The sequence below is a fragment of the Dama dama genome, chromosome 18 (genome assembly GCF_033118175.1).
Source record: "Dama dama isolate Ldn47 chromosome 18, ASM3311817v1, whole genome shotgun sequence".
Lineage (NCBI taxonomy): Eukaryota > Metazoa > Chordata > Mammalia > Artiodactyla > Cervidae > Dama > Dama dama.
In genome coordinates this window covers 92473668-92489961 of record NC_083698.1, presented here as the reverse complement: position 1 = coordinate 92489961, position 16294 = coordinate 92473668, and the positions used below count along the sequence as shown (strand labels likewise).

At 40.4% G+C, this 16294-nt stretch overlaps 1 protein-coding gene and 1 non-coding gene across 5 annotated transcripts in view; both read right to left on the bottom strand.

Annotated features, from left to right (window-relative positions):
* EXOC4 (exocyst complex component 4) overlaps positions 1-16294 on the bottom strand; it is an 809489-nt gene that overhangs the window by 756090 nt on the left and 37105 nt on the right. The window lies entirely within an intron of this gene.
* On the bottom strand, positions 5678-5810 carry LOC133073190 (small nucleolar RNA SNORA42/SNORA80 family). The gene has a single exon (XR_009696897.1). It is a non-coding gene; the product is annotated as a small nucleolar RNA SNORA42/SNORA80 family (small nucleolar RNA).

Here is a 16294-nt window from a genome sequence, read left to right as displayed (position 1 = left end):
GTTCTCACCTCTCCTTGGACTGGCTCAGTTTGATAGAAGAAATGGGATTTGAAAGGTGAATAGAAGATAAACTATGAAGAGGGAGATTCTCTTGGTGTAAAGTGCAATTTGGAAGATTTTAAGACAAAAAGCACTAAATGTATAAAAATGGTGTAGCAATACCTACAACAAATGGAGAAGATGAGGGACTCAGGGAATTTGGGAAACAAAATGCTAAATGCAAAGGAGGGGAAAAAAAAACAACAGTATGTCTTATATAATCTCATTTATCCATATATATCGGAGAAGGCAATGGCAAGCCACTCCAGTACTCTTGCCTAGAAAATCCCATGGACAGAGGAGCCTGGTGGGCTGCATTCCATGGGGTCACTACAAGTCGGACAAGACTGAGTGACTTCACTTTCAGTTTTCACTTTCACGCATTGGAAAAGGAAATGGCAACCCACTCCAGCGTTCTTGCCTGGAGAATCCCAGGGACGGGGGAGCCTGGTGGGCTGTCGTCTATGGGGTCACACAGAGTCAGACACGACGGAAGCGACTTAAACAGCAGCAGGCTTCCATATATATAAAATTTACTTCTGTCTTTTTATATATATAGGAAAAGAGAAACACCAAGACTAACAATAATAATGATAGCAGTAGTAGTAATAATAAAAATAGAGAAGAGATGACTACAAGCGAACTCAGGGAAAAGAGCCCTACCAAGCTCCCTCAAGGAATTAATGTTCAATGACTATCCCCTGCTTTGCTTATACATCTAAATAGTCCTCATTCATACAGATAAAGGCAATAACCAGTACCACTATGCATGTGCGTGTTCAGTCATGCAGTCATGTCCAACTCTTTCCAATCCCAAGGACTGCAGCCTGTCAGACTCCTCTGTCAATGGGACCTCCCAGGCAAGAATACTGGCACAGGTTGGTATTTCCTTCTCGAGAGGATCTTCCCCACCCAGGGATCGAACCCACGTCTCCTGCATCTCCTGCATTGGCAAGTGATTCTTTTACAACTGAGCCACCTGAGGAACCCAACCAAGGGCACTACTTTAGGGTAATTGTAATTATGGATATAAACACCCACCTTAAAAATTTATACAAAAGCAATCAAAAGACAGTAGAAGTCATAAAACATCAGTGATCAAAAATGTTGATCACAGATCTATCCTAACATACACAGTAATTTAGGGGAGTATGGAGAGTGAATACAGAAAACTCTGTGGCTGCCAAATCCAAAGCAGCCTAAGATAGGGAGGAAAAGGCAATGGCCTAGCCATAAATACATCACTTGTTTTGTGATGTGCTATAATCAAATGTCACTAGCAAATAAGTTTCCTTAAAGTTAACCAAGACAGAATTGAGGAATCAAAGAGTGACAAGCCCTGGGCCAGCTCTGCCCTCTGAAGCCTGCCAGTTCCTGTTCACGCTGGCTTGCCACTGCCCCTGCTATGAGAGACCCTATGCCTGGTGCAAGCTGCGGGCAATTGCAGATGGAAAGACTGCCTGCCTCGCAAAATGACCAAAGTGTCCCCAAGGAGGAAAAACAACAACAAATTCATTTATACTTATGCTCTAAAATGGATTTTTAACTCGGGTCTCTAGCAGAGAAAAGAGGATGCATTAACCTTTAGTGACATCAAGATCCAGAAAATGAAAAATAATTTGGTAAACCACTGGCCCATCATGTAGCCTTATCCCTCAAGGTAATTAAATCCAGCTGAGATATTTAAGCTTAAAAACCACCCACTGCACAACCACACTCAATTTGCTTGTAAGAATCTGCATGAAGATTTTTTTTAACCCAAACAGCTCATGTTCCAAGTATAAAACTATATGACAATGTTAACTTTCAAAGCCACTTAATTTTTCTTAAATATAGCTAAAGCACTTAGCACGGTGCCTGGCCTATACTGAGTGCTCACTCAAATTATTTTTAATAGAACCTATTTACCACATGGATAAAGCAACCTCAGAGGGTGTTTCCAACATGTTTTAAAGCAGCATTTGCAGTAAAGTGCTGTTTCTATCACAGAACTATTATTAACCATGCAGACTACAAATTTTCTGAATATGTTTTCTTGACCCAAAATACAAGTACAATTAACATACAATCAAGAGTAGTCTCAGAACTTCAAAGATTTGAAAACCTTACCATGAAATAGCCTCTATTTCTGTACAAAGACACAGTGCTTTATTTTCTGGCCTTCACAAATGAAAAGTCTATTTATAAAGCTATAATTATGGAAGCTAAGCAAGGCCACTGTCTTCCCCGACTCTAACCTTCCTAAGTGGTACTCAAAACAATTTGAAGAAAATAGTTGTAAATGCATATATTTGATCTCTAGAACATCAGTTTAGAAGCCTGATATTTATCTTCTGTGGTTTTAAGTAACTTGTACCATAAAGTTTATGTATAAGGAAAACTTTGTAGGCAGTGAATCCAACCATCACTTTTAATGCTGTTACACTGAGGGGTCGGATTTTTAGGTATTTCCTAACATTCAGCCTTTACTAGAAGAGAAATCCTTAAATATCCATCTATGGGGCTTTTTCAAGGTGGCTCAGTGGTAAAGAATCCACCTGCCAATGCAGAAGCCGCAGGTTTGATCCCTGAGCCAGGAAGATCCCCTGGAGGAAGAAATGACAACCCACTCCTGTATTTTTGCCTGGGAAATCGCATGGACAGAGAAGCCTGGCGGGCTACAGTCTATGGGGTCACAAAGAGTTGGACATGACTGAGCAACACACACAGTTAGAAATGTGTGTAACTACTGATGAAAAAATATCACTAAAGGATTTTTTTTCATGTATGGGAAGTGATCATTTTATAAATCATTTCACATTTTCTAAATTTAGTGACCACAGAGCACTTTTTAAATAACACGTTGATGAAACATCAACAGAAATTCAAGAGATGCAGATGAATTAAAGTGGACAGCAACAGGTTCACTCTTTGACAAATAATCAAAACTGGATTCAAAAGTGTGACATACAACACTGAATAATGTCACAAATATATATTAAAATTATAGGGCAAGACACAGCAGGTGAAAAGTAAAACAGACAACATACAGTGGAATAGTTCACTGGAAAATGTTGTCTATCTCACAGATACAACACCATGAATTTAAGTACCAAATGATGTCTACCATGACCTCTCAAGTATACCACACCATGTCTTAAAGATAGACTACTAAATAATGAACCAACCAGATGTATTTGGAAGCTTTCTTACACATATTTTCAAAAATAAATCAGCATGGGGAGTGCATAGGTAAGTGAGATAGATACTACCAACAGGGAATTTTTTTCACAGAACACCTATAATAATATAACAAGAGCATTAATGTTCTAACTCACCAGAGTTAGAACCTGCTCATACAGATAAATCTGTTCTGCAACTGAAAAGAAATATTTCTTTTAGGACTACGAACATAAGCAAACATCTACAAAATGTTCTAACACGTGATATAGAACAGGGCAGTGTGTTTCACTATTAAGAACTTATCCATTTAGACCAATAAGGGCCTACTGTATGGAACTCTGCTCAATGTTAAGTAGCAACCCGGATAGGAGAGGAGTTTGGGGGAGAATTGGTACATGTATATACATGGCTGAGCCCCTGCTGTTCATCTGAAACTATAACACTGTTGATTGTCTATACCCCAATACAAAATAAAAAGCTGAAGTGAAAAAAAAAATTCATTTAGGAAAATAAGTTCTGAAAAATATTTTCATAACTCAAGAAATAGGTCAAAGGTACAGTTAAACTTGGAGAAGGAATCGGCAACCCACTCCAGTATTCTTGCCTGGAGAATTCCATGGACAGAGGAGCCTGGCGGTTGTAGTCCATGGGGTCGCACAGAGTCAGACACGACTGAGTGACTAACAGAAAAGATAAATTGCACATGATCAAGAACTGTCTGGTGTTTTCCAAAAAAAAAAAAATTTTGAGAGAGAAATCTACAACAAAGGCTATCTTCGTAATGAGAACTACAGTGCCCTTAAATGTTCTTTCCCAGATAACGATTTCTCAATCGCATTTTAGTTTAAATTAGAAATAATTATTTCATGGTTAAGTGTCTTCTACCAGCCTGACTCAAGCTGATTAGGTAAAAAGATCTACTTTTGTGCTTAACATGAACCAATGGAAATGTCTTCGAGGAACACCAGAGTTGGCCATTCTCAAACATCTGCTTCACTGAAAAAAGTGCTGAGAAAGAAACCACTGATATTTATTTTCCTGGTTGGGGGAAGTGAGATACACAAAGATGGATGACAATAGCAACTTTCTAAACAGAACTAAGGTTCAAGCCAAACAACAAAAGCAAACAAACCAACAACCACAAAAAGAAAAACCTTTAAATGTAAGCCAAAAAATCCAACCTGATAACTAAACCATCTGCTAGCTAATAAAAATGCTTATTTTGGCAACACTGTTCCCTAAAAAAGACAAATGTGTTGCCACTGTTGAGTCCAAAAGAAGTATTTCCTTCAGGACTCTGACAATTATATGGTTCCAAAATGTTCTATCACTTTCCAATAGGCCAGTAAGTCTCCTATACGGAAGCATTTTTCTAGTTAAACAATCTAACCATTCTGAAAATGTTACTGTGGCCCAACTTAACAGATGTAATAGTAAGATATGAAATTAGACTATTCCAGAGAATTGATTCTGTCTCTTCCCACAAGTATATAAGATACAAGTCTGAACAGTCTCAGCTAAATAACACCAAAAATCTCTGGCTATGAACAAAAGAAACATGCCTTGGGACCCAAGATTTACTCAGTACCCAGGTCACCAGCCTGCACCACTGGGCCCCTGAACTGTGGGAAGGCAAACTCTGGTGTCTTCAAGGCCTGATCCTCAAGAGTTCTCACCCTGAATCCCCCATGGGCTCATGAGATCCCAGATGGACCCAAAAAGTCTGTCTGAATGAAGTATGCTTCACACCCACCTTGACACAAGCGGGAAAGATGTTTCTCACCATTCATTTACCAAACATTCCCATTTAGCTATACCATATTTCCCAAAGCAGAGATTTTATCAGACAGAAACTGGTAAAAGAAACCAAGTGCACATTAAAAAAAAAATAAAAATCACCATGACTTCTTGTATTAGTTTGAAATTTGAACCATATGAAACTACTGTTTCTACCTGTCCAAAATGATCAAATATTGGCCATTTCATATGGTTCAATCTAACAGATTAAGGAGCCAGTCTGAAAGCCTTGATGCACTCAGGAAAGCACTGTACTCTTTGTACAATATTGTGGTCCTTATAGTCCTAATAGGTATTAAACCGCATAGAGGAACTAGGAACAATTTTACCTGCAGAATATACTATCATATTATACCTATGGAACAGAAAACAGAGAAGAATGTGATCCCAAAGGATCTTGTTCACAATAATCATACCTGTTAAATATAAATAATAATAGAATTTATAAACTTTTTAGGCATAAACATCATCTGCTCATTTGTGTTTAAAGCATGACACCAGCCACCACACAGGGCCTAAGGAGAAGATGGCTTAGACTTGCTTCCCAGGTGGCACTAGTGGTGAAGAAGCCACTTGCCAGTGCAGGAGATGTAACACATGCATATTTGATCCCTGGGTCTGGAAGATCCCTTGGAGAAGGAAATGGCAACCCACTCCAGTATTCTTTTTTTTTTTTTTCCACTGTGCAACCCGCTTCAGTGCCTGCAGCCTACTGGCAGAGGCCAGGCAATGGTTCAGGGCCGCGTTTGCTCTGGCATGGGACACTATGGGAGGCCCAGGGGGACGAGCCTGCCATGAATCCAAACCCATGCATCCACGCCAGTATTCTTGCCTGGAGAATCCCATGGACAGAGGAGTCTGCCGGGCTACAGTCCATGGGGTTGCAAAAGTGTCGGTCATGACTGAAGCGACTTAGCACGCAGCACGCTCTGCACACAAAAGTATGAGACATACAAGGGGAAAGAAAGGGCGCAGGACGCTGCAGCAGCTTCAGGTCAGTCAGCTCAGTCACTCAAGTCGTGTCCGACTCTTTGCGACCCCATGAACCGCAGCACATCAGGCCTCCCTGTCCATCACCAACTCCCAGAGTCAACCTAAACTCATGTCCATTGAGTCGGTGATGCCATCCAGCCATCTCATCCTCTGTCATCCCCTTCTCCTCCCGCCCCCAATCCTTCCCAGCATCAGGGTCTTTTCCAATGAGTCAGCTCTTCACATCAGGTGGCCGAAGTACTGGAGTTTCAGCTTCAGCATCAGTCCTTCCAATGAACACCCAGGACTGATCTCCTTTAGGATGGACTGGTTGGGTCTCCTTGCAGTCCAGGGGACTCTCAAGAGTCTTCTCCAACACCACAGTTCAAAAGCATCAGTTCTTCTGCACTCAGCTTTCTTTATAGTCCAACTCTCACATCCATACACGACTACTGGAAAAACCACAGCCTTGACTAGACGGACCTTTGTCAGGGGGGTCTTAGGAATTCAGCAGAAAACCAGAATCCCTGATCCCAACTTCGCTGGAGACTACTGAGAGGGCTTCAGCTCCCTAGGGTTCAGTCTGGCCTCTGACTGAAGGCCTCAGGGCTATTGGCAGTTTGGTACTTAAGACGGACTTCCCAAGAAAGCTGAAAAGGGCAAGGCTGACTACCTGGAGCAAGAACACACATTTTCTCCCCACTAACTCCTCTGCTTGTAGCCAATCAACAACGATCAAATCAGGCCACCAAAAAAGCCCATTCTTAAAGTCAGTCTGCTAACATATTAATAATATTGATCAGCCCCATTCAAGTGCCCCTTCTTTTCCCTCAGGAAGCCCAATACCTATACCGCAGACTCAGCAGGCTCTCACCACTACGAACAGGGTGCTGGCTACCTCCGCTCTCCCTTCATTACTGCCAGGGCTATTGCATGTTTTTATTTAATAAACCTTCATCAGTTCAAATGAAGGGTTGTTATTAGCTGAGCTAACAGCCAAATGATAATGCTCCAGAGAAATATCAGTGCTTGTCGGCGCATTAACAAAGAGAGGACAAGGGCTGAGGTCAAGCATGTGTCAATGTAAATGAGGCCATATTAGGTACTAAAGGCTTAATGCAATAGACTGCTGGGGAGATAATGGAATTTACAGGATAAAGCAAATGAGATGAAGTTATTGATAAGTGAAGAAGGGAGGAGGACCTATAAAATCAAAGAAAAGGCCTTTTACTTGTGAATTTCTCCTGTAAAGAATCTTCAAATAGACCTTAGAAAACAAAATTCAAAAGAGATCAAATGTGCCTTCCAGCTTCATGAAAGATCTCATCCTGTCCGCTGTTGTTCAGCCACTAAGTTGTCCAGCTCTTTGTGAACCCATAGACTGCAGCACGCCAAGCTTCCCTGTCCTTCACTATTTCCCAGAGTTTACTCAAATTCATGTCCACTGAGCCGGTGATGCTGTCTAGCCGTCTCATCCTCTACCGCCCTCCCCTTCTTTGGCTTCAATCTTTCCCAGCATCAGGGTCTTTTCCAGTGAGTTGGCTCTTCACATCAGGTGGCCAAAGTGCTGGAACTTCAGCATCAGTCCTTCCAATGAATATTCAGGGTTGATTTCCTTTAGGATTAACTGGTTTGATCTCTTTGCAGTCCAAGGGACTCTCAATAGTCTTCTCAAGTACCACAATTCAAAAGCATTAATTCTTTGGCACTCAGCTTTCTTTATGGTCCAACTCTCACCCTTCTTTATAGTTCAACTCTCATACATACATGACTACTGGAAAACCATAGCTTTGACTGGACAGACCTTTGATAGGAAAGTGATGTCTCTGCTTTTTAATATGCTCTCTAGGTTTGTCATAGCTTTCCTTCCAAAGAGCAAGCATCTTTTAATTTCACGGCTGCAGTCACCATCAAGAGTGATTCTGGAGCCCAAGAAAATAAAATCTGTCATTGTTTCCACTTTTTCCCATTCAATTTGCCAAGAAGTGATGGGGCCGGATGTCACAATCTTAATTATCCTATGACTGCCATGAAACACTGGCTTGTTCTAAGAGCATACAGAGGTGCTTCCCTAGTGGTTCAGAGGCTAAAACTTTACGCTCCCAATGCAGAGGGCCCAAGTTTGATCCCTGGTCAGGGAGGGAACTAGACCCCACATGCCACAAATAAGAGTTTGCATGCCATGACTAAGGATCCTGCACGTGGCAACTAAGACTCTGCATAGCCAAACAAATAATAAACAAATAAAAGCTTGCGCTGTGCTTAATTGCTCAGTCATGTCTGACTCTGCAACCCAGGCTTCTTTGTCCATGGGGATTCTCCAAGCAAGAATACTGGAATGGGTTGCCATGCCCTCCTCCAGGGAATCTTCCCGATCCAGGGATTGAACCCAGGTCTCCTGCATTTCAGGGGAATTCTTTACTATCTGAGCCACCAGGGAAGCGAAATAAAAGCATACCAGTCTTTAAACTACTCTTAACCTTTCCTGAAGGTTCTCCCTTATTTTTGCTTTTTCTTAAACATCAGACCATTCTACCACATCTAATTCTTATATTTTATTAAAGCCAATCATTTTTTATCCTCTTGTAAAGAGTGGAAACCAGGTCTTCTAAGATATCCATCCCATTAGCACAGAATGACAGCATCTGAAAAATGAAAGGTAAGAATTTTCTATTTTAAGGGGCCTTTAAAACTTCTTAAGACTGAGGCCTCACTCCAATTTTACAGATTAAAAAAAAAGGTGGGGCCCAAATCTTTATTCTTAACCTTTATTATTCTTTGAAATTACAAAAGTAATAGATGCGCAATCAAAAAAACTTAAAAAACAGAAAAACCAAACAGAAAAGATCCATATCCAGTCAGATAAAGTTATACATTTTAACCTGACATCAATTATTTTTCCACACAAAGTTTTTACAAAAACAGTTACTTTCCAACATGTTTTTTTCCACTTGGCAATATATTGGGAACATCCGCCCATCACCAAACATGATTTTTAGTGTTTTCATACTAGTACATAATATGAATATCCCATAAATGATTTAAACCAACTCCATATTAAGTAACTGATTTTTTTTTACTTCCATAAATATTACTGTGATAATTATCCTTGAAAATATATTATTTGGAACACCTTACAATTAAAATTCTGAATTTTTACTTAACATTCAAGTAGTAGTATTCTAGGTACAAAGTTATTTCGGGCTTCTGATGCATAATGCCATATTAAGAGCCTTATTTTTTCTAAATGAACTTTTAAGAGCTCAGTCCACAATCACTTTCCTAATGAAATTAAACTATACCTAAGATCTTCTAAGATAAGGATTATAATTGCTTATGGAAAAGCTGCTCCCCCTCAAAAAAAATCCTTCTTTGTTCCTAATCTTATGATCTGTTCATCCTCAGTTCCCATTGTTACGCAAAGTTCAGCCTCTCTATACACTGGTGCCAAATCAAGCCTTGGAGATAGAATTTGGGGTGAAGCAGAAATCACTGCAGACAGTGACTGCAGCCATGAAGTTAAAAGATGCTTGCTCCTTGAAAGGAAAACTATGACAAATCTAGACTGCATATTAAAAAGCAAGGACAATCATTTTGCTGACAAAGTTCAGTATAGTCAAAGCTGTGGTTTTTCCAGTAGTCATGCACAGATGTGAGAGGTGGACCATAAGAAAGGCCGTCAGCTCAGTCGCTCAGTCGTGTCCAACTCTGCGACCACATGGACTGCAGCACACCAGGCCTCCCTGTCCATCACCAACTCCCGGAGTTTACTCAAACTCATGCACATTGAGTCAGTGATGCCATCCAACCATCTCATCCTCTGTCGTCCCCTTCTCCTCCCGCCTTCAATCTTTCCCAACATCAGGGTCTTTTCAAATGAGTCAGCTCTCATCAGGTGGCCAAAGTATTGGAGTTTCAGCTTCAGCATCAGTCCTTCCAATGAATATACAGGACTGATTTCCTTTAGGATGGACTGGTTGGATCTTCTTGCTATCCAAGGAACTCTCAAGAGTCTTCTCCAACACCACAGTTCAAAAGCATCAATTCTTTGGTGCTCAGCTTTCATTACAGTCCAACTCTCACATCCATACATGACCACTGGAAAAACCATAGCCTTGACTAGACAGACCTTTGTTGGCAAAGTAATGTCTCTGCTTTTTAATATGCTATCTAGGTTGGTCATAACTTTTCTTCCAAGGAGTAAGTGTCTTTTAATTTCATGGCTGAAATCACCATCTGCAGTGATTTTGGAGCCCCCAAAAATAAAGTCTGACACTGTTTCCACTGTTTTCCCATCTATTTGCCATGTAGTGATGGGACTGGATGCCATGATCTTCGTTTTCTGAATATTGAGCTTTAAGCCAACTTTTTCACTCTCCTCTTTCACTTTCATCAAGAGGCTCTTTAGTTCTTCTTTGCTTTCTGCATATGTGTCATCAGCATATCTAAGGTTATTGATATTTCTCCCAGCAATCTTGATTCCAGCTTGTGCTTCATCCAGCCCAGCATTTCTCATGATGTACTCTGCATATAAGTTAAATAAGCACGGTGACAATATACAGCCTTGACAGACTCCTTTTCCTATCTGGAACCAGTTTGTTGTTCCCATGTCAAATTCTAACTGTTGCTTCCTGACCTGCATACAGGTTTCTCAAGAGGCAGGTCAGGTGGTCTGGTATTCCCATCTCTTTCAGAATTTTCCACAGTTGGTGGTGATCCACACAGTCAAAGGCTTTGGCATAGTCAACAAAGCAGAAATAGATGTTTTTCTGGAACTCTCTTGCTTTTTTGATGATCCAGTGGATGCTGGCAATTTGATCTCTGGTTCCTCTGCCTTTTCTAAAACCAGCTTGAACATCTGGAAATTCACAGTTCATGTATTGTTGAAGCCTGGCTTGGAGAATTTTGAGCATTACTTTACTAGCATGTGAGATGAGTGCAATTGTGCAGTAGTTTGAGCATTCTTTGGCATTGCCTTTCTTTGGAATTGGAATGAAAACTGACCTTTTCCAGTCCCACGGCCACTTCTGAGTTTTCCAAATTTGCTGACTTATTGACTGCAGCACTTTCACAGCATTATCTTTCAGCATGAAGGATGAGCACTGAAGAATTGATGCTTTTGTACTGTGTTGCTGGAGAAGACTCCTGAGAGTCCCTTGGACAGCAGTGAGATCAACCAGTTAATCCCAAAGGAAGTCAACCCTGAATATTTATTGGAAAGACTAATGTTGAACCTGAAGCTCCAACACTTTGGCCACCTGATATGAAGAACTGACTGACTGGAAAAGACCTTCATGCTGGGAAAGATCGAAGGTAAATGGAGAAGGGGGTGGCAGATGATAAGATGGTTGGATGGCATCACCACCTCAATGGACATGAATCTGAGCAAACTCTGGGAGAAGGTGGAGGACAGAGGAACCTGGCATGCTACAGTACATGGGATCACAAAGGGTCAGGCACGACTTAGTGAGTGAACAACAACAATGGTTGTTCTAGCCAATATGTGAGAACAAAAAGTTGTAAGAAATTGGGAGTTTGGGGCTAAAGCAAAAATCCTATTGCTTGCAGATGTGATGATGTACTTTCCTATTGAGAAAAAAAAACAAAATAAACTACAGGTGAATGTATTTTTTAAAAATGGAGGTAGACAACCATAAGTACGAGTATTGGGATGAATCTCAGGGAAAATAGACTTCCTTGGCAAGTTCCCCCTATCTTGTCAAAGCCAACCAAAACTTCCAATCAGCATTCTCAGGCCACTATCAGGTCGAGAGGGGGATCCCAATGACGACAAGCACTGCCATCTGCTGTCACTGACACATGCACAGTGGCCACAAACTTACCCTTCAAAATCCTGCTCCAACAAGTCCCTACAAACAAAGACAGCAAAGCACCTGTGTATTGTTCTTCACTGAGATCACTCCCCCTACAGACCTGAAGTATATAAACATAAGCATGTACAATTACAGTTCATCTGATTATAACAGGTATGCATCGGTGACGGTAATACCAGGAGAGAAATGCCGCTTAATGTGACAAGCCCGGGACTACCACTTTTTCTTTTCGCCTGGCCTTGTGTGATAGTGATGACAATCATGCCCCCTACACCACAGCAGATTTGTAAACTGCCTTCCATTTCACAAAGTACTTCACATGTACAAAATTTCATTTTTATTCTCACCACCACTTTATAATATAGACAGGTAAGTATTCCTCTACAGAAGACGATACTGGAAAAAAGAAAGCAATGCATTCGTCTACCTCACAAAACTGGTAAATTGTTGGGTCAGGACTCGAATTAAGAACTTCTGGCTTTTCAACACATTTTGGTTTTTACTATACCATGCTGGACCTAGCCACCACCTGTCAATAAATGTGGGCCCCAATTTCAATCCATTAAATCCCAGCAATAAGTCAGATAAGAACGCACAGTAAAGATGCAGAAGTCAGAGCACCGAAATGACAGCTCTAAAGAGTTCCAAGTCAGCTCAACCCTGGAGAACATCTAATCCACCCAGTAAACAAAACACACATTGACCAAGTAATCAGACTACAAAATCAGAGCCTGATACTCATCAGCTCTATCTGAAAGCTGCGCTAGAGGAAAGCAACAAGTAACTTCAGTCAACCTTCAACATGTCTACGTACACATGAATATTGCCACGTGATGTCTGTCTTAACACAAATATTTTATTTCCACCTACTACTTAGAGCAGGTGTTCCATGAAGCCCAGGACAATTGGTTTTAGTCTATTGTACACCATGGGCTATAAGCTACATCACTGGTTCCAAACCTGTCCAAACACTGGAATCACTTGGAGAATGCCAACAATTACAGAAGTTACTGTCCCGTCCCCAGAGGTTTCAAGCCTAGGGTGCAACCTGGGCTTCAGGGTTCTTGAAGGATTCCCTGATGTACAGAGCTTGGGAACCACTGTCCTACAGCCAAGTGAGCCAACTGAAAACTGCTGAACCTTATGAGGTTTAATGAATAACACAGTTTCTATGTCTTTAAAAGAGGCAAATGAAAAGCAGATACAAAGAGCAAAGCAAAAGAGAAGGGAAGCTACTACAATAAGCCGGTGCCTATCAAAGAGTGTGGCTTTTAAAAACCCCAGCCTTCAAAATCAAACATAAACTAAAAGGGCAGTGGTAAATACACACACACACAAAATGGAATATTACTTAAGTAATAGAAAGGAACGACATTGGGTCATTGGCAGTAATGTGCATGGACCCAGAGTCTGTCATACAGAGTGAAGTCAGTCAGAAAGAGAAAACCAAATATTGCATATTCACACATATATAGAGGCTCTAGAAACACGGTGCAGGTAACGCTATTTGCAGGGCAGGAACAGAGACGCAGACGTGAAGAACGAACATGTGGACAAAGGGGCGGAAGGGGAGAGTGAGGCAAGCTGAGAGAGTAGCACTGACTTATACACTTACAGCCGATTCACGCTGTTGTAGAGCACAAACTATCAAAATACAGTCAAGCAACTATAATAAAAAAAATAAACAAAACATAAAATAAAAGGTCAGTGAGTGAGTAAAATAGTTACTACAAAGCCTGTACTTTTACTCTCCAGGAGAAAAATAATGCTGCCACAGTAAAACTACTTACTTAATTAGGGATCTAAAAACCAAGGTTATTCATTTACCAACGTTATTTTTAGATTTTCCTTAATCTTTTTGCCAAGAAAATTAGATGTAGGTGTTTTAATTCAGGGTTCCCAAAGAAAGCTAAAAGCAGCTACAGCTGACCAGCCTATTAAAATATTAATGGCAAACCATACTTCCCCACTCCCAGCCCCTGTATTCCTGGAACTCCTGTGGTACTGATCATGATATGAGATGCTGTTTATTTCTTCATTATCTGTCTCTTCCTACTAGCATATAAGCTCCTTCAAGGTTAAGGTCACCTTCAAGATCCATGTACCAACAATGGCACTGTCATATTCATTTGTCCATCTATCAAAACACATGCCAAATTCTTTGCTGATAAATTATTAGCATAGAATCTTTGCATCAGTTTTTAAAATCAATATTCTACACTAGGAACAGATGGGTTTTAATGATGGCTATTTCATTATTGATCACGGATACATTTTTTTAAATCATGTTGTAGAGAAATCTATATGGAATATTGAAACATTTTGCAGGCACTGAACCACTTTCACATTAGATCCAGTAAGTTCACTAGAATGTTTAAGCTCCTGATAGCCATAGTGCTTTCATCTCAATACCACTTCCAGACTCAGGAGAGAAAAAAACGGTCCTGTGAGATCTCAGAAACTTTCACGCCACATAAGGGGATATGCATTTTGGCCCCTTATTTCTTACATATCACAAAGCTACAGGCTACAATATTAATCAAGTCTCTGATTTCAACATGACGGATACATTACTTTATAATGGAAGCATGATCACCCCTTGCCTATCCATAAAATGAGAAGAGAGGCTATTTGCTAATGACACAGGTTTACTGGCACCAATGGGACCAACTTCACTGGCCCACTGGTCCTGCCATCGAAGCAGTGACAGAAAGAATAACAACTCTAATACTAAAGTCAACACTTTTGATAGGCATCCTCTAAAAGTGAACTGGCTTATATCTGATTACAATACCCAACAGATTAACACATCTGGTCACCTAAGACTAGATTTTGCAACAAACTGATCGTGGGTAGCTTACCAACAAATTACATTGCTTATCACTGGACAGTCAGTGGGTACCCATTGAACATATACTTGATGTAGGCCTAAGAGGTGACTGATAACACAATCTGGAATTTGTTCACACCAGATCTCAAAAACATGGTCTAGAACTTTGAGGTCTTGGTCATCCAACTATGCATGTGTTAAGACCAGGAGAGATGTGTGTTCTGAGAAAAATTCTCTCTCTGCCTGCAGGGATTCCTTGACCATATAATAGGTGGACTGGTTTTTCACTCAGGGCAAGAAGAAAAGGAGTCAGAATTGCCTAAGTTAGTCCAACTTCAACTCTTAGCTCAAAACAAGTCCACCTCAGACTGGGTTTTGAGAGTATAACATGGTAGCAATCACCACGCCCTTTCTTACAGTATCAGTAAACAAATTAATTACCAACAGCATTGCTAAGGTCTTACTATGGATACTTGGTGCACTTTAGATACATAGCTTAATATTTCTGTTGTTTATGTTCTGGTTTCTTTGGCCATGAGGCATGTAGAATCTTGGCTCCCTCACCAGGGATCAAACCCACACTACCTGCACCAGAAGGGGAAGTCTTAACCACTGAACCACCAGGGAAGTCCCATAGCTTAATTTTTCATTTAATCCTTTCAACAACCCTGAGGGCATTCAATTATTCTCAATTCCAACTTTCAGCTAAGCCAAATTAAATAATTAGCCCCAAGTCATTCAGCTAGTGAAAGTCAAAGCTGGGATTCAAGCCCAGGTCCACCTGACCCTCAGTAAGCCCCATGCTCATATTCACAGCCTTGAATGTTGTCCAACAATTGCAAAGGATCTTGAAAACTAAAAATATGACAAATAGAGTTATTTTTATCATAGGATCTTTGAAAACTATGCAATTAAGTAGCTGTTTTACTCTCTTTATCCCAAATGTGGCCACAATTTCATAGGGTAAGTGAAATAATTCCACCATACCATTCTCTCAGCAAAGCACTCTGAGACCTCTAAGAAGGCAGCCAACATAAATATGCTATTATAATTATCGTAACAACCTCTATCCTGCTATACTGCTATGGATTCTTTTTACAAAGGTGTTATAAATAAAAAAGATGATCACAATACATTCAAAACCTCTACAATCTCAGGAAGCCTTAGAAATGAAAAAACTATTTTAGTCACAAGCCTTCTGACTGTCAGCTAAAGTGCTTCAAAACTACTCGCACTGGCTTGGTTTCCACTGATTGAATGCAATTATGAATTGACTTCTATAGGTTGATCAATCAGAACTTGTGTAAGTGGTTTACAAAGCTCATCTGTGCAATTTCAGTTTGATGCAGACTTCCACCCAAAACTCTCCTTAAAAAAAGAAAAAAAAATAGTTCATAAAAATATTAACTATCATGAAATACCTTCCTGGTTAGCTCACGCCACTGGAAAGAAGCTGCTATTCTTATATTAATAATTCTTCCCAGAATTAATCAGTCATTGTACATTAGAACCAGCAGCTGGAGTGTTTTGAGTGATAATGAAACCTGTAACAAGGCATCTTCAGCCGTCTTTTCAAGACAATAAGGGAATTAAAATTTCAATTTAAATGCAGAGGTTTGAAACACGCTTCACTGGCAAAATTACTTCAATTAATGTGAGT